The sequence below is a fragment of the Cnephaeus nilssonii genome, assembly GCF_951640355.1.
Source record: "Cnephaeus nilssonii genome assembly, chromosome: 1".
In the NCBI taxonomy this organism is placed as follows: Eukaryota; Metazoa; Chordata; class Mammalia; order Chiroptera; family Vespertilionidae; genus Cnephaeus; species Cnephaeus nilssonii.
The window spans coordinates 84,527,916-84,555,024 of NC_137072.1; the positions used below are offsets into that span (position 1 = coordinate 84,527,916).

Here is a 27,109-nt window from a genome sequence, read left to right on the forward strand (position 1 = left end):
GACATTGTGGTGATCATTTCATAATACATACAAATACTGAATCATTATGTTGTACACTAGAAAAAATGTAATGTTATATGCCAATTATTCCTCAATAAAACAAAAACAAAAAAACAACAACTTTCAATGTCTCTCTCTTACCCTACAGGACTAAATTCAACTCCCTAGCAAGGCATAACACTCAACATCTTTCATAATCTAGCCTTAACCTACAGGCTTCCCAGAGATTTGCCCTGTCACTTTTCACTACAAACCCTACCTCCCACCCCCTCTGAATTACTGATACAGCTAAAATGCTACATCCCTCATTTCTCCCAGCAGAAGTTTCAGAAACCATGCTCATGCCCCCTACTAGAACTAATTTCCCCCTTCTACTAGGCTCACAGAATGCTTTGTTCAAACCTATAATATAGTGCATGTCACAGCATGTTGTAACTATTATTTGTTCTAGTCGGTATTTAATACATGAATAATCATGCCTTATGACCATCCTAACTCCTTTTTTAAAGGTCCTAAGGTCCAAAAAAGAATGTCAAAAGCCAGGCTTACAAAAAAATTACTAGTCCACTGAAATGAATTTATTGGCTTGTCTTCATTCCAGATGGCCCCTGAAATCAACATCCTGTACTATTCACACAGCATACCAAGAGCGGCAGCCAGGCTGTGTTCTTCAACAGGCTCCAGCAGGCTCTCCGACTCCTTCAAATAAGAGCAAGTTTCCCTCGGGCATTTACCAATGAAAAGCCCACCATCTGTTTCCTAGGGAGCAGAGCGAAGCTCAGAGAGCATGTTTATAAAGAGTTGAGTTGGTCACAAGTGCAGAAACTAGACATCACAAGTGCTCCTAATTAGGTAGATCCCTGTGCTAAACTAGAAAGCAACGGAAGCTTGCAATCTTATTATTATTTTTCTTGCATGTCCAGGATATCTTTGCCTGTAGGGGAAAGTATGAATTTGGCTGCAGAAACACACTTGAAAGGTGGTAATGATACAGGTGTGGAAGCTGTTCCAAGTGCTGGAGTAGAGGAGGCCCCTCCAGACCAGTACCTGCCTACTGTTCCTATACAGAGGTTTCTGAGCACTTTTACTCCTCTTTCTGTCACTGAAATATAATTCTTCGGTCTTCTTTCTCACATTTCTTACAACCAAATTTCCCGAATTAGTTTTCTCATTTTACCTCCCTGTGGTGTTATACTGTGAGCTTCAATGCACTGAATAATCATTTATGTTTTCACAGATTATGTTGAATCTCTTACCTAACACCTTCTAAGACTTCACCCAATCCATATCTGAGCACTGACCTAAATCATCACTATCTATCTGCAGAAGAGTCTTATGCAATAGTAACCATGGAATCATAGGGCTTTAAGCTGGAAGCTCTCTGACAGATGTCTAGTGATCCAAAGACCACACTGCTCGGTTAGTAAACAGAAAGAGGAACGGACTTGCCTGAGATCCCGTTGCTAATATCTATTTCAGTTATTTCTATCACACGAAGCAATCCGCATTCCTTCCATTTATTTTTTTAATTTTAGATATGGGTTTTAGATTTGTTTCATAACAAACTGTGGTCTAGATGCCAGAATCCTCCAAGGAATTTCCTGGTACCAGGAGCATCTTCTTGAATTATATCCAAACTCCTTCATGCAACAAGTAGACGTGGGTGGAGAAAGAACATGAATTCATCTTCAATTCGTCTACCAGGTAAACAGCTCAGAGGTAACCTGCCAGTATTGATTTTTCCTAGTACCTTGCATTCAGTAAGTTGTATTCAGGGCAGTGAAGGTCACAAAGCAAACCAAGCTGCACCACCAGAGCTTGGCCAAATAGGAGGGAAGACTGTAGACTTCATTGCTCTCTGTTACAGCCCAAAATAAAAGAAAGGAACCCTATCATTATAAAATAAATAATCCTTGTGAAAGTCTCCTTGTAATTATCCAAAAGCATATTAGGGCACCAATTCTTTGCAACCATGATAAGAAACATTTTCCTGCATGTTCAAGTAGACATCTGTTCTGGGTTGAATTGTGTACCCCTTGAAAAGATGTGCTGAAGTACTAACCCGCAGCACCTCAGAATGTGACCTTATTTGACAGAGCCTTTACAGATATGATAATCAAGTTAAAATAAGGTCATTAGGGTGGGCCCCAATCCAGTGTGACTGATGTCCATGTAAAAAGGGGAAATTTGAACAGAGACACACACACACAGAGAAGGCATTATGAAGACACAGGGAAAACATCCACGTACAAGCCAAGGACCTGAGGTTATCAGAAGCAAGGAAAGAGGCATGAGACAGATTCTGCCTCATAGCACTCAAAAGGAATCAACCCTGCCAACGCCTGATTTTGAACTTTTAGTCCCCAGAACAGTGAGACAATCAATATCTGTGGTTTCAGCCACTCAAGTCCATGGTACCTTCTTATGGCAGCCTTAGCAAACCGATACAGTATCTGATGACCAATGGATCTCCAATACCTCCTAGCCAACGCTGGCAGGAATCTTTAGATTAACAGAGGGACTGCCTCTGAAATGTTAATAGAAAGTATATAGCTTATCGCAGAAAAGAAATCCAAGAGATTTTCCACTTCAGAATAATTGACTAATTTATGCAAAGGCCAATAAACACCACACTGCCACTTTCGGCAAACCAGAGTATAAAAAGTGTACACACACACACACACACACACACACACACACACACACAGAGAATATCCCTATATTTGGCCTTGAATAGATCGGAAGTTCCCATCGTTGCTGTGACTGTAATTCCAATAATTCCTGTCAGTTCAGCAGATGAGATTGAAGCAGCTGCATCTTCAATACATGTCATTGTCTTAAAAAGATGCTCAGTGAATTACAATTAAATTACAGAGCTGTCAAAAAGGGTTATAATTATAGCATTTATTCACCACATTTACAAGGCTAGACACACACACAAAGAACTAAAAACTGAAGAAGAAGAAAAAAAACCTACTCCACATTACTTACCTCAGCAGGAAATTTGGTTGAGGGAGAAGAGGAGTTAGTTATCGTGCAAAGAGCCCAGTTATTGCAACAACAATGCTGTGTGTTTCCAGAGGGTCTTCCATTCCAGAAGTCAGAGGCACTTTAAAACATCATCTGGTAGCAACTCATTTCTCTTTTACAACCGGGAAAAGGAGGGCCGGTAAGGTGGCCCTGACTCACCCACATGGCGTTACAGACAAGGGAGGGGCTGGGACCTGAACCAAGAGCCAGGGCAACTCCCGCCAGTGGGCTGACCAAGGAAAGCAAAATCAGGACAGCGGATCCCTGCTCTCATCTAGAAGAGGATATTAATTCATCCAGAAATGATTTATCGCATAATAAATACATTATTTATTATGCTCCTCTTAGAGAGGCCTGAAAATTGTCCTTCACTTCTCCTGCCAAAACAACGCAAGGGAAAAGAGAGGAAGAAAATCTTCAACTGACATTTATGCTAGTCAATTCTGCACCTAATCAATAATGCATTCAGAATCACCGGAAGAATGGTACAATTCACTTAGTCACCTTCAACCTCAGCGGCCGAAAAATAAATTGAGGATAGTAATGCTTATGCAGTCAGCAAACTCCTTGGATACAAAAAAAAAAAAAAAAAAAAAAAAAGCTAATTTGATCACCATGCATAGTTTCAATCCAGCAACCAACAAATATCTATTGCACTCTCCCTTTGTGTGTGACGTTGTGCTAGAGACTGTCAACGACCAGAGAGGTGTCATATTTAGACTAGTTTCTCAAGAGCTGATAGTTAAAGAGACACACAAAGAGAGAAAGCAAAACAAGGCAATAAATACATAGTATTTTAAACTATTAATGCAGTCATACAAACAAGTTCAGAGCAAGGAGGAAATGAACTAATTCTTTCCAATTTGTTTCTTACCCTCTCTTCCCTGAATAGGACCATATAAGGGTGGTTTTCTGGTGTCTTCAGGTAAATGCACCTGAGTGGTCTAAAAATTTATTTCAATTGGTCATTTAATTAAACCGTCCTTTCCACGATGTGTGCTACGGGCCATTGAGTTGGTTCTGACCCCTGGTGACCCTCTGAAAGAGTGATGTCCACAATGTCCCGTCCTCAGAGCCCTGCTCCGCTCCTACGGCCTCTTTCATGGAGTCAATCTGTCTCACATTCTGTGTTCGTCTTTTCCTGCTGCCTTCTATTTTTCGCAGCATTACTGTCTTTGCCAAAGAACCCTGCCTTCTCAAGATGTGTCCAAAGCGGGACAGCTTCAGTTCCATCATTTTTCCCTCCAGCGATGTTTCCGGCTTCAATTCGTCTTTCTGGCGGTCTGGGTATCCACAGATCTCTCCTCCACCACCATACTTCAAATGAATCAACCTGTTTCCTATCAGCCTTCTTCACTGTCCAAATTTCACATCTGTGCATAGTAACTGGGAATATGAGGATGTCAATGATCTTAGCCTTGGTCTCTAGAGACATATCTTTGCTCTTGGGGATCTTTCCTAATTCTCTCACTGTTGCCCTCCGAGTCTCAACCGTCTCTTGGTTTCTTAGCAACAGTCTCCATTTGAAATGGTGACTGAACCAAAGTAAGCAAAATCTTTAACAGTTTCAAAGTCTTCATTGTCTATGTTAAAGTTGTGTTTTGTTTTGTTTTTTTCCCTGTGGTCATGACTTTTGACTTCTTGATGTTCAAGTGCAGCCCTGCTTTGGCACTTTCTACTTTCACCTTCATCAGAAATCATTTCAAATCACTGCTACTTTCTGCCAGTAAGATGGTGTCATCCACATAGCTTAAGCTGTGGATATTTCTCCACCAATTTTCACTCCTCCTTCCTCCGAGTCTAGCCCAGCTTTTCACATGATATAATCTATGTACAGATGAAACAAACAGGGAGGTAACATGCACCCTTGTCTGATGCCTTCGCCTGCAGGAAACCGTTCTGTCTCCCCATATTCTGTCCTGACAGTGGCTTCCTGTCCACAGCACAGGTGACTCACCAGGACAGCCAATGCTGAGGCACACTCACCCCAGAGTGAGCCTCAGCATTTCATGATCCACTGTCAAAGGCTTTACTGTAGTCTATAAGACACCGACTAAACTTCTGAAGTTCTTCGGTATTTCCACTAAGTCCCCAACTCATCCCTCAATTTAAACCCTTGTTTGGTGGCAATGGAATGAATCACTGAGGGATAACCTTATTCTCCTATCCTATGTCCAGGGCAGGCATCACTAAAAAGTTTATGGCTCAATTCTGGCTCAATGGGATAGAGGCAATTTCCAAAATGTGTGTTTTTAATTTAATTTAATTTAATTTTTTAAAATTTCTTTATTAAGGTATTATATATGTGTCCTCATCCCTCCACAAAATGTGTGTTTTTAAAGAAAGGCATGTGCTGTTTTCTCCCCCTTCCCCCATCCTGGTGCCCAGGATATGGACATGGTAATAGGCCATAAGGGTGAACACACACTAGGGATGACCAAGCAGCAAGTAGAAGGAACTCAGGCCCCAGGTGTCCTTAGGAAGTAGACCCACTACTACATTGTCCCTGGACGGTCTAGCCCTGAGCAGGTACGAGAGAGAAATAAATTTCTATCATATTTAAGTTACAGTTATTTTGGCCCTGCTCTTCATGGAAAAAGCTTACATCCTAACTAGTAAAATGAGCACATGTTAATTTATGCTAACCTAGAGATCCAATTCCTTTCACCAGTAACAAAGGAAGAGTAAAAGGCAGTTTCTAACTGATAATCAAAGAAAATATTCTTCTAGTCTGCCTTAGATATTTTTAGTGGTAAAAATCTCATATTCCGATAAATTCTAGATTTATCTAGAGAAAAGATGAGCAAGAACACATGCGCATATTATGTATGTTTGTTTATAAATCTGTATAAGTTCGCAGGTACAATACTGAGCCATGGGAGTACTCAAGTCTGTTTCAAAGCCATAGACCCTTCATTTTTGCTGCCAAAGATGACAGGCAAATCTGAAACAAATCTGAGGATCTAAGCAAGTAAATGAAAGGAAGTATTTATTTTCTATAATGAGCACTGGATTTTAATTTCTAGCCCTTTTCCCCAACACACACACACACACACACACACACACACACACACACGCAAACACATGTGCATACATCTTATACACACACATGCATATTCACACACATATGCACACTCAAAAACATTTAAATGTGTTATAAAAGAAAAGTTTAGAAAAGTTCATGGGAGCTCAGTAGTCAATTTGGGATGATTTCAGCTCTTTTAAAGTACATCCCTATTAGTCCCTGTCCTGCCTCAATCTACTCCTTGGTGCCACTGCAGTCTGAATACTAGGCTAGCGGGTTGTGTAGCCACTCAGCATGGCCCCTCTGCTACTCCAATACCATTTCATGGTAGGTGTATGCATGGAGTTTAAAAGGCCAATATAAACAGAATTCCATCTCCCATAACTGCTTCTGGGTGTGTGCATTATTTATCTTTGGTGGGTGTGAAAAAGGAAGGGAATCTGATGACTTTTTAATTTTTAATCTCAGTTATCAAAGCCTCTCAGAGCCTGACTTTGCTTGCTCTTTTCTTCTCTCACCCCAGTCCTCACCTTTCCCTGGCTTATTTTCAGGCAAAGCTGGCCAGGAATTACAGAAGGCTATAAAGATTATAATAATTCATTTTTCTCTTTTTGTATTTCATTAATTTCTTTTTAAAAAATACATTTGTCATTTTAGGAATGAGACTTAAAACCCCACCAACTTAGAACAGAAAGATGACAGAAGAGTCTAATGGCTCTGTTTGCCTGCTCTCAAGAAACTCATTCAGTGAAGCTAGGCATATGGACTTCTGGATCCCTCTAACAGACTATTTTTCACCACAAGATAAGGAATTTTAAGAATAAGCAAAACAACCAATAAAAACGGTGAAGAGCTATCGCTTCGAGTGCAAACCAGAGAAGCCTAGGTACTCAAGGATCCAAATCAAGGGATTTGGATTGTCATGTGGGAACTATTAAGGAGAAAGGACATTCAGCCTGGTGATCTTGCCACTCGGTGGGCAAGGGAGCAGCCAGGTTGTCCCCTAGGCAAGGTGACTGTGTAGGACTATGCAGGCTGTTTCCTACATGAGGATGCTCAGCCAAGCATGCTAGAGGTGAATGTAATCCAGCCTCCCTGCCAGTCACCGCGTGCCAGGCTAGGTGCCCCAGCTAGGGTTCTGTCTGTCTGAAGGAAGGGCAGTCTTTTTTATTTTATGCACACGGTTTCAAATCATGGGCCCATAGGCTGCATCTGCCCAGAAAGGACATGGTAGGATAGCAGAAAATGCCACCCCAGTATACACCACTTTAGCATAAGGATTATTTTGAGCTGAAAGCAATTGAGAAGCAAATTCAAGAAAAACTCTCTGTCCTCCCCCTATTTGCCTAAGAGTAGGACATAATTTACAAAGGTGGTCACTCTCCTCGCCACACACACACACACACCAGAAAGGACAAACATTAACTATTGGAGACAACTTTAGACCCTCATGAGCCTCGAGATGGCATCAGAATAAACTATATAACGAACCTTACTAATCAGCTCTTACCTTCTATTGGTTTCCCTTAATAGGGAAAATTAGATTTGCCTTCCAACAATTTGCTGCCCCTAGAAACTCAAAGTCCTTTTCCTCTGTCTTCTGTAAACATTTATAGTTCTTTTGCTAAGATGCTATATAAGCCCAAGTTCTAATCACGTCTTGAAGATACTCATATCTGCATGTTCCCATGTGTTAAGCACAATGCATGTGTTAATAAACTTGTTTGCTTTTCTCTTTTAATCTGTCTTTTGTCAGTCCAATTTATAGGGCCACAGACACAGAACCTAGGAGGATAGTAGAAAAGATAGTTTTTTTCCTCCCCTACAACACGTGTCCCTCATTCTCAAATAGTAGTTTTGTCCCTAATTTCAAAGGCAATAGCCCCATTAGGAGGTAAGTACTAGATGACATCAAAAAAGGAAAGGAGGAGGGTTGGGATACTACCTATGTGCCCTCTCTCAGTAACAGAATTCCCCTGGTCAGGATGTGAGGCTAAGGTGACCAGAGCCAGATTCTTGGGCATACGATGTATATTTTGGGCTTGAAAAACACAGGCGGAAGACAAAGTAGAAATCACTCATAATGTAATCAAATGAAAAATAATATAAAATAAAAAATAAATTATCTCCTAATCCCAGTTTTCCTACACATCTGCACTGGGAAGTACATGTATATTATGTACTTTAAGTACTTAATACTTTAAGTATTAAGTACATTACCCTTTTAATGACAGTCTAAACCGTGATTTAGTTAGCCAAATTTCCTATTGTTGAGCAATAGATTGTTTCCAATTTCTTGCTATTGTAAACATGGCTTCAATGAACATATTTGTAAATGTCTTTCTTATATAATACTAGTGGCCCAGTGCACAAAATTTGTGCATGGGGGTGGGGGGTGTTCCCTCAGCCCAGCCTGCACTCTCTCCAATCGGGGACCCTTTGGGGGATGTCTGACTGCCCATTTAGGCCTGATCAGTGCTACTGCAGTTTGAATACTAGGCTAGCGGGTCATGTAGTATTTGGACATCCCTCTTGCAATCTGGGACCACTGGCTCCTAACCATTCACCTGCCTGCCTGCCTGATCGCCCCTAACTGCCTCTGCCTGCCTGCCTGGTCACCCCTAACTGCCCTCCCCTGCTGGCCTGATCTCGCCCCCAACCGCCCTCCCCTGCCGGCCTGGTTGCCCCCAACTGCCCTTCCCTGCCAGCATGATCGCCCCTAACTGCCTCTGCCTCCGCCTCCACCACCATGGCTTTGGCTGAAAGGAAGTCAGATGTCTGGAAGATGGCCAGTCGACCTGGTCTAATTAGCATATTACTCTTTTATTAGTGTAGATTATAATATCACTTCTGCGAAATTCTTAGGAGTGCTATTCTTCAATTAAAGAGGATAGATGTTTTATGTCTTAAATGCCATCAAATTAGCCTCTTAAAGGTTGATCAATTATACTCTTAGAGCATATAAATACCCCATTTTCCATATCCTTTATTGCACTTATCATCAATTTTTTCAAACATTCTTAATCTGATTCTGAAAAAAAAAATGTTTTCATTCACATCTTCAGAGCACCTTTTCACATATATTTTGGCCATTTGTGACACTTAAGTAAATGTGTTCAGATCCATGGTCTATGTTTCTACGGACTGGCTTTCTCTTGCTCACTCCTACATGCTCAGTGCTCAGTTCCTCCCCTTATGCTAGTTGAAGTCACTCCTGCAACATGTCCAGTGCTGAGTCTGCCCTTCGTCTGAGGGAACAAACAACATCACCTGAGGAAACTCCAGCTTTATCAATTAATGTAAGCTTGCAATGTTTTCACACCTTAGCACAAAGGAATAAAAGATACCTATCCACTACTAATGAGCAAAAGTCTAAAGCTGTAACAGTATTCTGGAATATTCAAATACCAAGAGAGATGGCTTAATAGAAAGCATCACACCACAGCACACACGGCCATGAAGTTATTTTCTGTACTTGAATAATTTCATGTGTATACACAGCAATAAGAATCACAGCACACCTCATTACACTGTGAGTTCCATTAAAGAGACAGAGCCATTAACTGTAAAATAAGTGCATAGGACACTCTCTGTAAAATTATCTGGATGTAAAAAATAAATAAAATGTACCAAAAAATGACAAGAGTTTGGTTTGAATGGTGACTTTGGGGAATATTTGTTCTCCTTTTTTACATTTTCTAAGTGGTATTTTAATTTCCTCATTTAAAAGTAAATTTTAATTCTGAAATTAGAGAGTGGTGATGGTTGCATAACTCTGTGAATATTCTAAAACACACAGGGATCATGTACTTTAAAATGGTGTATTATATCTCAATAAAGTTATTTTTCTTAAAGTAAACTTTTTAAGTTAAAATATTACACTACGAGGGCAAGAAATGTATGTTCTGCTCAACTTTGTTGTGAACTTTAATTGCTCTAAAATTACATATTTTAAAAAAATTATAGTCCATTCTTTGTTAATTTTCCATTAATTTTATGTTGAAAAATTCTGGAAGGCAGTGGAATACACATAAGCTACAGTATGGCAAGCCTGTTTGCAACCCCTTGTTCTTGGCAACTCTATGTGATGAATTTAAATTGATTTTTAGAGAGAGAGGAAGGGGGAAGGCCGAGGAGAGAGAGAGAGAGAGACATCAATGGGAGAGTGAAACATTGATTGGCTACCTCCTGCAGTCCCTTTACCAGGGCTCAAGCCCGAAACCAGGGCATGTGCCCCGACTGGGCATGAAACTGGCAACCTTTTGTTGCACGGGACAGCACCCAACCAACTGAGCCCCACCAGCCACAGAGTAAAGTGACTTCTTGAAGTATCTGTGAAATGACTGTCGGCATATTCAAACACTGCTGGGTGACGATTATCCCGGAACAACTTGCAGACCCTGTGTAGAGTGATATATGCCCCCACTCTGCTTGTTAGTATTAACATGGTGAATGCTGGAAGGAAAATATCCATCCCTCCTCTTCCTCTTCTGGCTCGGCTCTGGGGTCCCAGCTGATAATTAATGAAAATTTTATTGTGTAGAACTATTTCATATAAAAAATGTTCTAGGTTAATTAAAAACCCACAGAGAATAAATTAGCTCCATTTATCACTTGTGTAATGTGATAGATGAGAGCGCTCTGGGCTGGCTTTCTCTTCGAGTGCTAAGCCAAAAAGAAAGGGGGAACGTGCAACAAATAGTGCATCTAGGATGCTAGACAAGAAGCCAGAGTAATATCAAGATGCAAGTAAAACTGTTTCATTATAAGGAATTTGGTAAAATGAGAAATAGACTTCTGAATGTTTTAAAGTTTCTTACTCTTTGAAAGGAAGTAGAAAGAAAATCCATTTTTATTCCCAAATGATAAACGAGAAGAGAAGAATATTACTGTGTTATGGCAGGTGTGGTCTATGGAAAGAGCCCCTACCCCAACTTGGGATCGTAAAAGTCAGAAGTTTAAATTAACTTTCAGTGATGTGAAATCTATTCTTGGAAGCTCAGTGGAGAGAAAACTTCTTTCTGGGAGGAAACTTGAGAAGTTCTGAGGGAGTGAGGAATAAATCACACCAATATTGTTAGACTTCAAGGAAGGGCAGAAAGAAATGTCAGGGGTCTCTCTAAACGAGCCTGTTGCTCACACCCACATCAACATACTGCTAAAAGCATAAAAAAGACCTTAACAGTAGTTGCCACAAAATTTTAGCATTTCTTCTACTTTTGGTTTGCTACCTTGACAGTAGTGTTTTGGATTAATTCTCATTCACATCTCTGCTTTTTAAGATCATCTTCCCTTGTCAGTGTAACTTAGGGGGAGCATCTGAGAGTGGAGACAAATCCTCTTTAGGATTTGTCTTATCTGCTATGCATCAAGCTGTGCAGGCTGACCTCCCCAAACAACCACTCTGCTCTGGAAAAACTGAGGAGGAGCCCACCAAAAGGCAAACAAAAATCCAGAAGCTGATAAAATACAAGGGAACCCATTGGGTGAGTGAAAAACGTAGGAAACATTTGACTGAACCTAAGCAATCTATGGCTGCTCAGGTGATCCTAACTTTGAATCACCAAGACAAAAACTGGTACCGGGGTTAATACACTGGTATAATTTCGAAGTATATTATTTTTTCTCTATGCCATTTATTATCCCCTTCGACTTTTAGGGTACAAATCTTCCGCCTTTTTGTTGTTGTTTTTAAGTCATCATTGGGACAAATTTTCTTTTCTATTCTGTGGACACTAAAAGAACATGGCTGTAAGAAAAATAATACCTGTGAAACAGCATTAGAGCATAGAACCTGGCGCACTGTAGGTAATTAAAAACGCATAAGTAGAGAACCAGGGCTCTGCTTATGAAGGTTTTATGTATCTACTTCTCAGGTACTAAGCAGTTCAGCTCTTTCTTGCTTCCTTTCCTCCCTTCCTTCCTACTTCCATTCTAAGTACTACCCTTTACTCCATCCAAGAAACAGAGATAAATTTCTTGCTGTATTAAAAATGAGATCATTATGAGTCTGTTTCTTCCCCAAATAACAGTAGCGTCAACTTCTAATAATCAAAGACCTATACTAACGCAAATTCCCCCAGGAAAAAGTGGTCAGTGAGCTGCACAATTCCTCGTATCTCAAAGAAATGGCAGCTGAAAATATATGGCAGGTGTATTGCTATATGGCAGTGTGTACTTTTGTTTTTCCCTAACCCAAAATGAAATTGGGTTTGTTTGGGTTTCAAATAACAGAAACTTGAGGAATAATCCCTTTATACTCCAAATTACAAATAAGTGTGTAGATGAATCCCACAGCAAAATAAATTTGTGATTTCCAATAAGGAAAGGTAAGAAATAATGTAGTCAAGGGAATCATCTAAACAAGACAAATAAAACACATTTCTTTTAAAAAAAAAAAACACCTCAACCTGCACAATAAGAAAGTAAGGAGACCTAACAGACTTTGTAACCTCCCTAGAGAGGTAGTAAAAGCTTCACAGTATGAGTCATATAAACTGTTCTGGGGCCAGGCTTTCACAAACACACTGTCACTTCATGCTGGCCGGGGTGTGTGGTGGTGAGCGGAGGGTAAGGAGGGAGGAGGAAAGTTTACTGCGAGCATAATGCAGGCCGTCTTCCAAAGCTCTCATTTGCCCTAATTTTGATATCTACTTTCCAAAAGAGAAAAGTGTATAACATCCAAATAAGCCAATTTCAACCTACTATTTTTTTTTAAAGGGCGAGAAACTGCTCTGCATAAAATAAAACAAGAACATATAACAGCCAGGAAATTAACTAGCAAGAATGAACTAGTATATGCATATCCTTTTTATCTCTGCCAAGAAAGGCAGGGTAAGTCCAATCATTGGTGCTTTCCATGTAACTCATTTGAAGGAATTTTGGAAAAAAAAAATTGAAATGGGAGTTTAAAATAAAAATGTTCTGATCAGTAGTAATAAGAATAGATGTATTTTAGGGCTCATTCAATGCATTATATTACGATAATTCTCATTTATATGGTACTAGAGGCCTGGTGCACGAAATTCGTGCATGGGGGTGGATGTGTCCCTCAGCCTGGCCTGCACCTTCTTGCAATCCGGGACCTCTGGCTCCAAAGCGCTCGCCTGCCTGCCTGCCTGATCGCCCCAAACCGCTACCTCCCCTAACCACTCTGCCTGCCTGCCTGCCTGATCGCCCCAAACCGCTACCTCCCCTAACCACTCTGCCTGCCTGCCTGCCTGATCGCCCATAACGGCCTCTGCTTCGGCCCCTGCTGCGGCAGCTTCATCCGGAAGGATGTCCGGAAGGTGGCTCGACTGTCCAGTCTAATTAGCATATTATGCTTTTATTATTATAAATTACTGAAGGATGAGGCTAACTGTTATCCCTATCAGTATCAAAAATTTTAAAACAAAAGCATTTTTTACTGGAAATGTTTCTTTAACAGATCACACAGTGAACAGAATATTAACTGTCCTTGATATTTTGGGGCTTTTCCTATGAAGCTTAGATGTAATAAAGTGATATCTTGAGGAGAAACTGAAGAAGACAGGATAGTCTGTCCAATGCATGGTCCTTCTGCCTTGAACATATTTGTGCCTATTTAAAATAAGTACTCTGGGGTGGAGGCCACCCAGTCTCAAACTTGTGAGCAGACTTAAAGCTCATCTGGCACAATCACCATCAGCCTTCCCCCACATCACCGACTGACCCTTCCACAGAACAAAATAAAATAACAAATAAATAATGGATAAAATAAGTATTCTGCCCCCTTCTTTCACGTTTCTGACCATCGTCACTTCTTATGAGGCAGGTGAGTCTGGTTCTCCTAATCCCCTCTCCTTCCTCATTCAGCACAGGCTTATTACGCCTGTGAAACAGGAAACTGGATCCCACACAGGATAGAATTATTTGTGAAGAGAGACTCTGTAAGTGCAGAACGAAAGCCTAAGAAGCTTTCCCCTGAGTTAGAGGACGCATGACACCTGTTCTGGCTGCCTCTGTTTTGCTTTGCTTATCCTTCTGGGTACCTCTGCTATGCCCCAGACAGTGGAGGTTAATGGACACGTTAGTGATGGTTAAGTCCAGATATGTCTGTGCACTGCAAACAGGGAAAAGATGGCTTCTGTCTCTTTAACGTGCAACTCAGAGTGTGTACCATACCTGAAACATCAGCACTCAGAGCCTCAGTGTGGACATTCTGTGTGAGTTTAATTTCTTCCATGGCCATGGTTTTGTTAAATGTTACTGAAATAAAAAGCACAGCATGCAATCTATGAGCACAACGCTTATGAAAATGCGGGGCAAGTGCCCCACATGTACACGGTCAATTCTGCCCTACATCTTCCACTTCAGTGACAGAAAGCACTCTATCTTTCAGCACGTTGGTGCATACAACATGTCACACGATGGAAGAGATGGAGGAAACGCAATGATACCTGTAATAAAACACTGAAATGGTGATTACATTTCACAGTCTCTAACAACTGCCCATTCACCGAAGTACAGTCTCCATCAAAATTGCTGACCCCCGCCCTAGCTGGTTTGGCTCAGGGGATAGAGTGTCAGCCTGCGGACTGAAGGGTCCCAGGTTCGATTCCAGTCAAGGGCACATGCCCAGGTTGCGGGATCGAGCCCCAGTAGGGGACATGCAGGAGGCAGCCAATCAATGACTCTCTCATTACTGATGTTGTTTCTATCTCTCTCTCCCTCTCTGAAATCCATAAAAATATATTTAAAAATAGATATAAATTGCTGACCCCTGCACTGAGAAGAAATTGCCTGTATTTCTCATACCTGGAAAGGAAAGGCCGGATTAGTTGAGGGACCCTTTCCTTTTTATTATTAATAGAGTCAATGTTTATACAGGAAGAAACGACATGATTCCCAAACTATAATAATAAAAGCATAAGAAAAATACATCTCACCAGATTGACAATCCTCTTGCATCTCATATCTTGTTTCAAAATGCTCTCTAATATCCAAAGATTTGTATTGTTATTAAGATCTAATTTTTCATTACATTTTAGAATAGCATAATAGGTTTATAGCACCACCATAATTCTTTCGTCCCTGCATTATTTTCCAAATAATTCAAGATTCTGTTCAGATATTTATTGTCATCGAGGTTGTTTATTAGAGAAAAAATATCCTGCATTGACAAGCTGAGGCAAACATTTCAATTATATAAGGCCAATTTTCATCCTCCTGCTTTCCCAGGTATAACACATTTCCATTTTAAGTTTTGTTTCTTCAGAAAAATTAAATTCCATGTGCTTTCCTAGCTTATGTCCATAGGTTCCTTTGGAATCCATCTTCCTACTTGGTATAAATAATAATCTAAATTGTCTTAATACCGCAATGTTATCTTTTAACCTTACTTATACTTTTTCAAGTACATTTTTGAAGCATTCACTTCTCTGAATTTTCAAGTTTTGATCTTTGTAATTTGTATAGCTTTTATCAGCTATACAACACTTTGCCAGTATTTGTGCATCTTTTTCTTACACACTTATAGCCTTTGTTGAATATGCTCCCCTCTGTGCCCTGAAATGCCTATACCCTGACACAGTGGCTGTATTAAGCAAGCTATATGTCCCCCTACTTCTGCATCATAGTATGAAGTATTTCCTTAAACTCAAAATATCCTTTTCATGACCTGTTCCTTTCCAAGGTCGGTCTTATCCTTGGATTCATACCACTTAAGAAAAAATCTCAAATACAAAGGTGCAAATGAATACTTTTCTTATACCTTATATCAGCATTACAACAAAGTCTCTTCCTTTAATAATTCCTAAATTTATTACTTCCATCCTTCTCTTAATGTTACTGAATTTATTGCTATGACAATTAACAGTCTCAACACAAATGTCATCTCTCCATTTAGACTTGGCCAGATGTATCCAAGAAATTCAACCCGCTGGAGGAGGTCAGTCAACTTTCAGAGAACTATCCCTTTTCCCCATGTTTTCACTCTTCATTTTGAAACATAAGCTATAATATTAATGGATCCTTATTCAATTTTTATTCCTTTTATGTATCTCTTAGCTGCTTCTTTAGCTTGATTACTCTGTCTGTGGTAACCTGAAATCCCATTATCACTGAAGAACTGGAGAGTTTGAAGCTTCAATATTCTTTTTAAAATTTGTTACCACTGTCATATTGCAGTAAATGTCTCAATAATACTCTTGAATGCAATTTCCTGGGCTTGACTTACAAATGTCCTTTATTAGATTGACCTGAAATCAGTTACGTTTTTCTATTATTGGATCTATTGTCACTGTATTCTGCAAAGTACTGCCTGTAAGTTGGCCTTTTATAATTTACACATCTGTATCATGGAATGTTAGCAAGGAATTGGGGAAATCTACACTAAGAAAAGAGAAACATGCAAATTGACCATCCCTCCACTACGCCTACTAGCCAATCAGGAGCGAGTATGCAAATTAACCCAACAAAGATAGTGGTTAATTTGCATACACAGACTCGGAGTGAAGACTGAAGACAGCGTAGAAGGAAGCCAAGCGCTGCAGAAGGAAGCAAAGCGGCGGAGAAGGGAGGGAGCGAGGCAGCAGAGAAGGGAGGGAGCGAGGCAGCGGAGATGTGAGGGAGCGAGGCAGCAGAGAAGGGAGCAAAGCCCACCACAGGAAGCCCTATTCTTGCAGGAACAGGCCTGAGGAAGCCCTGTTCTTGCAGGAATCTTCCTGCAATGGGCCTCTAGTATATCAATGAAGTTCATTGTATATAAGAATGTGTTTCTAATTATTTTATGCCTATCCACACTGACTTTTACAGTGCTCATATTGGTACATTTTTCCATCTAATCCAAGTCATCAACTACTTACTGACTGCCCATAAAGTTCACAATATTAAATCACACAAATTGAGGATAAAAAAAGAAGGGTATGCCCTGTCGGGGGGCTCAGTTGGTTGGACCATTGTCCCATACACCAAAAGCTTGCGGGCTGAATTCCCAGTGAGAGCACATACCTAGGTTGTGGGTTCGATCCCTAGTCAAGGTGCATATGGGAGGCAACTAATCAATGTCTCTCTCTCTCTCTCTCTCTGTCTCTCCCCCCCCTCTCTCTATCATCAATAAAAACACACATACATGTCCTCAGGTAAAGACTAAAAAAGAAGTGTAAGTCATATCTGTCCTCAGGAAATTTATAATCTCAACAGAGGCAGGACACAGAATGCTCTAATACTAGAAAAAAAAAAGAATCTCTTCTTCCTAATCTTCTAAATAAAACATAGTAGCCTATAAACATTCATGTTTTAGTGTTTGCCAATCTGATTATATTCAAACGATTTCCTGAGATTATGTATACAATAGCAGACAAGAAGTTAGCAATTTGCAATTTAGTTGAAGAATGATTCTCATTACTTAATATCAACATCTGAATCTCAATATACTTTTGTTGTTCTCTACTCATAGTGCATATGCTTTTTTGTGTGTGGAAAATTATATGATGTAGTGAAATGAACAATTTGGGAATGAAGAAAAATTTTGAGACGTGTCCTTTGAAAACCTCAATAGTCTACTTCATATCACACTCCTTCTCTTGTCAGTTTCTTTCAAATAATTTCTTCCAAATGAATCAGTACTGTGATGTGCAAGAAGGGACTAAATCCGTAATCATTTTACTTGTTCAACAAACATGATGGCAATACACCAAGCGATGTGCTAAGGTGTGGACTCCAAGATGAATAGATGTTGTCCCTGCCCTGGAGGGACTCAGTTTTTTGAGACACTGCTGTCGGTGTCTGGTGAAGGGAGGCTGGTATTAATCAATCTGATACCACTCCCCTGTGATGTCGGATATCAAATTCTATGTGGAATTTCAAAGGTCTTTTATGCTTATATCGTGTAAAATAAAGTTCAGTTTTTTAAAAAAAATCCTTTCCCAAGAACATGCTCAGATAGAGGAAGGGAGAGACACAGACAGACAGAGACATCGATGTGAGAGAGGTTCATTGATTGGTTGCCCTCTGTACATGTCCTGACAGGGGATAGAACCCACAATCCAGGTATGTACCCTGACCAGGAATCGAACCTGCAACCTTTTGGATCACAGGATGATGCTCAACCAACTAAGCCACTCTGGCTGGGCAAAGTTCACTTTTTTTGAGACTGGAGAAAATTCACCTCACTCTACTTATCTGAAATAAAGTATCTTCCTTAGATTATTTGGTTTCTTCTGCAGAGGGCATTGTTTATGTTTTTTATTTTCCTCAAAGCCTTTCAAAACATGACATGTTAGATTTTAAGGCATTTTTCTATCTCTTGATCATCTTTCTTTTCTTCTCTCATTCATTTCTGTACTCTTCCTTATAGTCAGCCTCTTCCCACAAGTCTTCACAACACTATTAACCTTCTCATATACTTTGTTTCTATTTTAACACTTCTCAAGCCCTCCTCACAGACTGGAGAATGCTGTTGAGAGAGAGAGATAGAGAAAGAGAGAGCGAAAAGAGCGAAGGAGGAGGAAGACAAGGAGGAGGAAGAGGAGGAAGAGGAGGGGAGGAAGAGGAGGAAAAGTAGGAGGAGAGGAGAGGGGAAGGGAGAGGAGGGGAGGGGAGGAAAGGGAAGCCTTTCTGAAATCATAGCATCAGGATGAGCAATCTTACTTATTATAGGCACTACCCAACTCAAGAACTAAGTTGCTCCTAGATGCCAAAGCAAGACAAGCCTTGGCAAACCGCATCCTTATTTGTGTGCTAATCAGAATTCTAAATTGGGGTTCCAGTTCTAGAAATTATGAAGTCCCACAAAACACCAATAGCCATCACAAATAAATAAAAACAAAAGAATACACAGATGCTTTTGAAATATGTAAGTACATATAACCAGATACTTAATATAAAATTTAAGTTCAGTCTTAAATGCTCCTTTTGGGGGTATTTTTTTCTGCATGGAATAGACTTTCTAAGGTTTCTTAAAATATGTGTCCCATAAAGTTTAGACTAAATATGTTTTTTTCCTTTTCCTGATAAATCCTCTGGTGGTGAGTAATACAGCCTTCTTCATTATTCCTGGGACCTCTGAATGTCAGTTTAGAAATAGAGTCATCTACTTTTTTTTTCCCCAAAATTGAAAACATTTGTGTTTCTTTTTTTCTTTCTTCCATCACTGTCATCTATTTTTAAAAGTCTCAAGGCCAATTCTGTGTGCATGGATCTAACCGAAAGACTGCTTTCGGAGTAAACGGTAGGAGCTGTGCTGACAGGTTGGTGGCAACTTGAGTCTCCCTGGGAGCAGACACTGTCTCACTGTTTGTTCTCCGTGAGCCTAGATCAGAGCAGAGCCTCTTCTGCAGGAAGCATTCAGCGGACGCCTGTGGGAAGGGCGAAAGGCTCATGGGCGCTGAAGGGATTTGGGCAGCCGGCTCCAGAATGTGCCACTTTGGCATGTGGATTGTTTCCAGCTGAAGAAGATCAGGCCCAGCAGACTGAGGAAGAGCCTTTTACCTTAACTGCCCCAAAGAATTTAGACAGGGGGCCTGTTACCAGAGAAAACTTATATCAAAAAGATTTACCTGCGTGCACGGCAAACAATCACTGTTGACCACACATTTGCTCTTCCCACCTTCCTGTGAACCACTTTCCTGCCCTTTGAAGTCCCAGGCCGGCCCCTCCTCCTGAGCTAGGAGGGCAGACACGCCTCCATAGCCTGACTGTCTGCGAGCCCTTCAGGTCTCCGCGGGCTCCTGGACGTACAAAATTAAATTTGCGTTTCTCCGGCTAATCTGTTTCATGTCGATTTAATTACTAGGCCAGCCACAGAACCTAGAGGGGGGGAAGGGGAAAAGTTTTTCTCCCTCCAAAGTGAAATTTCTCCCTCCAATTTAAAAAAGAAAATAATTTCTTTTCCTACGTATTTCAAGGAGGAAAAGGAAGCTTAGAGGAGGTGGCATTTTGGCGGTAAAGAACTCGATAGAACGTTTTGTGCAGGAGGGGCTTTAGTCCCTAGAAGAAACAAAGCTATGACTTTTCAGAAGAGATGCCTGTCCTGTCCCTGGGCTCGACCCACAGCCACTGGCGAATCAAGCAGCTATTTCCCGGAGTTTCATTAAAGAAAGAAAGGGCGGGATTTAGAGGATCGAAGGGCCCCTCCCCAAAACACATTTGTGTAGGTGTGACCTCGAGATTGTGCACCCCCCTTGCCTGTCTGGCAAACACTTTCTCATCTTTCAAGACAGCTCAAATGACACCTCTGGGAGGCCCTGGCTCCTGGTGGCAGTATTTACTCTGCCCCTTGTGCTTCCCGGCACTCTGTGTAAAACTCTCTCAAATATCACTAATCACATTTTATCCGGTTATCTGTTTACATATCTGAATTCAATTCAATGAAGTTCTGCTGCTAGGGCAATGCTAGATCCAACGGCTCAAAGCAGGACCAACCTGGCCTTTGGAAGCCACGTCCTACTCTGGGAGTCAGACAATTACACAACTACAGTTCACTGTAATAGCAGGAAAACACAATGCAGCTGGACAGAGAACGGGAAGGAGGGCGTGACCACGAACCCCTGGATGGCAGGGTCTTTATATATATTGACTTCAGAGAGGAAGGGAGAGGGAGAGAGAGAGAAACATCAATGATGAGAGAGACCATTGATCGGCTGCCTCCTGCACACCCTATACTGGGGTTTGAGCTTGCAACCCAGCCATGTGCCCTGCCCAGGAATCGAACCTCGACCTCCTGGTTCATAGGTCAATGCTCAACCACTGAGCCCTGACAGCCAGGCCATGGATGGCAGGGTCTTATTGCATATCCTTAACCTTTAGCAAAGTGTCTGGCACATAACAAGTTCCATACATACTAATGGAGAGAGGGAGAGATGAGAGAAGGAAGGAGGGAGAGAGGTATGGAGAGAGGGGAAAAGAATAAAAAAGGCCCCACCCCATCTCCTCCACTCTATGTTGTCAAACCCATTCATTACCCTAAAGGTGCTATTTTCAGGCTCCTGGAAGAGGCATTTTGGAGCAGGGAGTTGGTGATTAAGTCATACCTAGCACGTGATACAGTACCTGATCATCACCACGGGAAGGAGACAGGCCATAATGTGCCCTGTATTTAACTATCATCGCACAGCACATGCTAAGAGCACTCCTGGGGGGTCCTGGAGAGACTTACAGAGGCTGCCCTGGCCGACACCACCAGCACAGCACCCACTTTATTCCTGAGTTTTGCATTATTAGACCAGCAGGCTCTTGTGCTCCTGCAAACGGCTTTAACTAGAATTTCGGTCCCTTCACAACCTCGTTTGCCATCCAGTTCCCTGTTCCTCTGCCAGCGTCATCTGTGCCGCTCATCTTGGGTTACGTCTGGCAGATGGAAAGAGGAATCTCATTTCAATGCCTCTGCTGTCTGCATCCCAGAGCCCTCCCTGGGCAGCCTCTATTTCACCGGGGAGGGAAGAGAAGAGGGGGGACGATCAGCCTCCCCAAGAGATGAGAGTGTAAAGTATTTCTCAAACTTTCATCTTCAACGGTTGGTATCATTTAACTCCCCTGGCGGTGGCGGGGGGTGGCGGGGGGTGGGGAGTGTGTGTGTGTGGGGAGACTATGCTTTGTTGCTTCGGCTAGCAATATAATCTCTGGCTATCCCAATGCCAAAATATCAATTACAGGTTCATTTGGATGATAGCATAAACTCGTGTTCCGACCACTAGACAATGGCATAAACTGGAGGTGGGGGGAGAAGGTGCTGGAGGAGGTTGAGTCTCAGGACAGAAATGAAGCTAGGTGAAGATGAATTCTTTAGATCCTTGCAAACTAAGGATCTCAATTCTAAACTGCTGTTTGTCTCATGAAGAGAAACCCAACAGCAACAAACCAGAAGCAGGTTTCTTGTTGGAGGCTTTAATGAGAGAATGAACGTTCCCATGGCACCCAGCTTGCCCTGAGTAACCATAAGGGAAGACTGAAAACATACGTGACTTGTAATTAAAAATAAATGCCTCACCAAGCACAGGGAGTCAGAGAGTGTTCGATTCCGTTTATATGAAACTAGAGGCCGGATGCACGAAATTCGTGCAAGAGTAGGCCTTCCTTCCCCCGGCTGCCAGCACTGGCTTCCCTCTGGTACCTGGGACCCGGGCTTCCCTCGCAGCCCCAGCTTCGTCCGGTCTAATTAGCATATTACGCTTTTATTATTATAGATGGCTAGGGCAGGAGAATCCATAGAGACAGAAAGCAGACTGGTGGTCGGCAGGGTCCTTGAGGGTACGGTGTTCTATTTCGGGTTGACGAAAATGTTTTGGGATGAGATGGAGGTGGTGGTTGTGCAACATTATGAACGTACTCAATGCCAATGAATTGTTCAACTTTAAAATGGTTACTTTCATGTTACATGAATTTTACCTGAACAAAAAATAATTAACAAATATTTTATAATGACTTCTACCTAAAGGCCTCACTATTTCTCATTGCTCAACAATCTACCACTATTGGGAGATAAGGAGGATTTTATTCCTATTCCACAGTGATAAGAGGGATTAAATAGATTTCTAAGTTCTATATTTGTCACCTTTTGGCCTTTCCTATGAAAAGCCTGGTATTTTCCCAGAATGTGTGCAGCTGGGAAGCAATTCAAACCAGTGACCCCCTGACTTGCTTGGCCAATCACAATCAGCAGCAGCACCACCGGTTTACCTGCAGCTGCAAAGTGCCGGCCAGATAATCAAAAGTCGATAGCGTACATCTGTGTTTACTAGCCTCTGAGCCCCTGGCAGGCCCTTGGGATCTAGCTGTGTTCTCAGGAGGGGTGGTGACCTCAGACAATAGAAAGAGTGGAGGTCTTTTAATCCAGGAGAAAAATATAAAGGCTTTGCTCTTCCCACACACTTTCAGGATTAAAAAAAAAAAATCGATTTCAACAAAGAGCAGAAGCATCTTTGGAAGAGAGGCAGCTTTCCCTGCCTCCTTTTGATACTAAAGAACATTTGCTCCAACACACAGATCCAAAGCCTCAGCTGTTAAGTGGAAAGAGAAGTCCAAGAACTCAGGGGGAATAAAAACATATTGAGAACAGAGATAAAAAGAAGGGACCTTGGAAAGAAACGATGAGACTATGTAACAACAAAAATGGCTAACAGCCACGTCTAGGCAAAGCTGGTAGGGGACTGGCCAGGTTGACCCAACACCTTCCACTCCAACCCCCACACTTTACAGTCAGGGCCGAGGACAGACAGGTCTCCCTAACCTTCTCCCCAATTTTTAGAACCATTCAATCTATCCCTCACACGACCTCTTCATAGAGCTCTGATCTTTCCAGTTTTAACCTTAGGACATTTTTTTTCCCCCCAACCACTGTTCTGTCTCATCTCCTGGACTTAGGACTTGACGGAGACTCTGACGTGCCTCTGGGACTACAGCACTTTCCTCCTGGCCCAGGGGTGGCGCACGTCCCTGCGACTCACGGTCAAGGGTTCCGTGTGCTTTGGTGTGTCCTTCCTTTTCTCAGGCGTACACCTCAAGACTAAGTCTAAAATCAGGCTCTCGTGTTGATTTCAGGCTCACAAATAGCTAGACAGATTTCCTGTTAGGAAGGAATTGGTAAATAGAATGAGAAAACAAAACATAGTCAATGCTTCCAAAATCCCCTATTTCTACCGCTATATTCCAACGGACTCAGAGCCATATATATTTCCTTTCCCTATGTCGTGTGAGAAAAACAAACAAACATGTGGTCCTGTCACAAAATGCTCACACGCCACAGACACGGCGGTATTATTTCTCTGGAAAAATTCCTAAAGCAGGGAAAAAGCATCTGCTTCCTAAGTTTGTCATGCCATGGAATGACAAGTAAAATGGGGGGGTGGTATGGAAGGGCCCTCCGTTTCCCCTTTAAAGGCATGCTGACAGAGCCTCAGTTTTGAGCTCTGCTGGGATTAGGCTGTAGGATACGGATGGGGACTGCAATGTTGTACGTGTGCAGGGCGTGTCCCCTCCACCCTCTCACTCCCTCAGCGGCGCAGGAGCAGCAGGGTAACACTGGCCTGGCCTGGCTCTTCGGCTTCCTGACTCTGACCTTGGGCATGTCATTTAAGCGTGTGTCTCCACCTGTAAGATGGAAATAGTAATGTGTACTGTTTCCTATTTAAGGTGGCTGCTAGGCACCGAGCTGTGTCCCCCCAAAATATATACCGAAATCCTAACTCCGGGTACCTACAGGATTGTTGCAGATAGAAGAGGTGAAGTGAGGTCATACTGAAGGAGGGTGGGCCCTTCAGACTGTCTTTATAAGAAGAGGGAAGATGGCCACGTGAAGACACGAACACACAGGGATGATGCCCTGTGACAAGAGAGGCAGACGCTGGAGTGATGCAGCTGCAAACCAAGGCACGCCAAGGACGGATGGCCACCGCCAGACGCCAGGAAGAGGCCAGGAAGGATTCCTCCCTACGCGTCTCAGCGGGAGCATGGCCTTACCTGGCCTTTGCACTTGGAGCCTGCAGAACAGCGAGACAATACATTTCTATTGTTTTAAGCTCCCCCGGTCCGTGGCACTTGGTTACAGCAGCTGTGGGGCACTAATACCGTGGTCATTTTGTGATTTAGTGAGTGTGCGTGCGCACTCGTGTGTTTAAATCGCAGAGGAAACACACTAAGAATCAAGCAGGTAGACAAAAAGAAACCAAGGTAACTTTTCTTACTTATCTAAAACTAGGAAATGACATTATTCCCTCGAGAGCCAGCACTGCCTCTCCACACTCACTCCTGACACTCTCCTTCCCGTGTAACCCGCTCCAGAACACGGGCCTTCGGTCTGTACTTGACTTAGAACCTCTGCATCAGCTTCTTCTTCTGCCTGGACCACGCCCAGGGCTAATCCCTGACCTCCCGTCTTTCCCCAATGAGGCCAACCCTGGCCACTCCTTTTAAAACTGCAATTTGTACTCCTGCCCCACCCAGCACCCCCAAGTCCTCTTACTCAGCTCTACTTTTTCTTTTTTCTATGTTCTTATCAGCTTCTAATATCGTAACATTTTACTTATTTCTTTAGTATGTGTGTTATTTACTATCTGTCTCCCTCCATGCTGCAACATAACCTCTGTAAGGGAACAAGCATCCAGAACAGTACCCAGGTCATAATATGTGCTCAACAAGGGTTTTAAAAAATACTTTTATTTATTTTTAATTAACCAATGCCTGCCATAACAACGAATACAGCTGTTGTTTTTCCTTTGATCTTGTCCTTTACTTCTATCCTTCCCCCTAACTTCCAAAAGTAGTGAGCAGGTAGCTGCAGCCCAAAGAATGGTATGAGTTACACTTAGAGGGGCGGCAGGTGGGAAACAAAATGAAGCTCTCCAATTCACAGCACCAAGTTCTATGATACAAACACACCATGGGACACAGGCCACTAACGACTCCACAGAATTTTATAACAGCAGTAAAAATAATAAACAATGATAACTGCATTTTTATATTACTCTGTCCCATTTGTAAAACATTTTCATATGAAATTTCCCTTTATAGATGAAAGAACTGGGGGTTTGAGAAAATAAGTGACTTGTTCAAGTTCACTCAGCTGGTAGGAGAAGAGCTGGGAATGAAACCTAGAATTAGAAGATCTTCAGTGATAAGGACCTTTTTCTTTTTTTTTAATTAAAATTTTGTTTTTATTGATTTCAGAGAGGAAGGGAGAGAGGAAGAGAGATAGAAACATCAATGATGAGAGAGAAGTATTGATTGGCTGCCTCTTGCACCACCCCTCCCCCCCCTCCACAACCCAGGCATGTGCCCTTGACCGGAATCGAACCTGGGACCCTTTAGTCTGCAGGCCAACGCTCTATCCACTGAGCCAAACCAGCTAGGGCGATAAGGACCTTTTAACTTGGTATTCAGTGAAATGTGTACTCTCCATTTCTGGAGTTCCACTTACAATAAGGAAACACTCTTTAGTATTTTCTCTACAAGTTACTTCTCTTCCTTCCCCATGAGTCTAAACAAATGACTTACCTACCGTAATAGCCACACGTCCTTTCCTTGTTGGGTAGTTCTCCACCAAAATTTTCTTCTTGTTAAAAGGAGAAATTCACCTTCAGTGATAAGTGTGCCAGAAAATGAGGTACATTTCGAGAAAGCCTGGGAATCACCACTCTTGTGAACTGTTCAGAAAAAAAAAACAAAAACAAAAAAGACACAATTCAGCAAGAGTTTTACATCTTCAGTTCTCTCTGGGAATGCCTTCAACATGAATCTCTTTTCCATTCTTTGGCAAGTCAAAAGAGTTTTTTGCTGAGACTTCCAATTAAATTTACTAACCTTAAATGTGCGTTCCTTAGCCTAAATTTCTTTTAGTGCCTTAATAACATTTATTATTAACTGTCTCCACTTTTAAAGGGACTGAAAAAATCATACCCATGAATATTGAGCTTCCTTCTTTACAGAATTCTCACATTTATTCTTCATGGCAGTTGAGCTAAAATTCAAGGAGCTATCAGACACATATTCAGCCCAGCAGCAGTGAAGGCAGTAATAATTTGATTATTTCTTCTAGAGATATCGAAGGCACCTTTTTATTCAGAAGCTAGTCACAGAGTTAACTAGGCCAATAGGCTCCCTCTGGGTAGGGTTATGCATAATCCTTCCAAACATGCCAGGATGCAAACCCTGACGTCACGATGGGATACTGTCACTGGGTGGAGGTGGGAATGGCTGATTTGCAAAAGGACATTCTGCCTTTGCGAAACCCAGGAGAAGAAGACAACTTTCTGAGGCAACGATACAGGAAGAAATCACTTCTAATCTCAGGATGACAATGGTTGTCGGCCTTTGTGGGGAGATCCCTGTGTGAGTTTACAGAGGAATTCCCAGTTCTGGCTCTGAGGGACTAGCTTGTGTCAGACCACCTTCCCATTGAACACAACTAGAAAAGCTGGATAAAGTTTGTGTTAAAAACCTGTTTAGAATACTGGAGTGCTACCCCAAGGTAGTCAAGATCTTAGGGAGAAGAGAAATAAAACGGAGGTAACACCTGGTACCACTTTTCTTCTCAGGACACCTACTGATCTCTAAGAGGCCCAGCGCAGAACGGCTGAGAAGCCAAGCAGAAAGCAGCTG

General features: G+C 41.9%; 1 protein-coding gene across 1 annotated transcript in view; it reads right to left on the bottom strand.

The window, feature by feature from the left end:
• The window catches only part of CRACD (capping protein inhibiting regulator of actin dynamics), a 115,502-nt gene extending 89,435 nt beyond the window's left edge, over positions 1-26,067 (bottom strand). The window contains 1 exon segment of the mRNA XM_079766523.1: positions 26,006-26,067. The gene's annotated coding sequence lies outside the window, so the exon portion shown is untranslated.
• Positions 26,068-27,109: the final 1,042 nt, after the last annotated feature.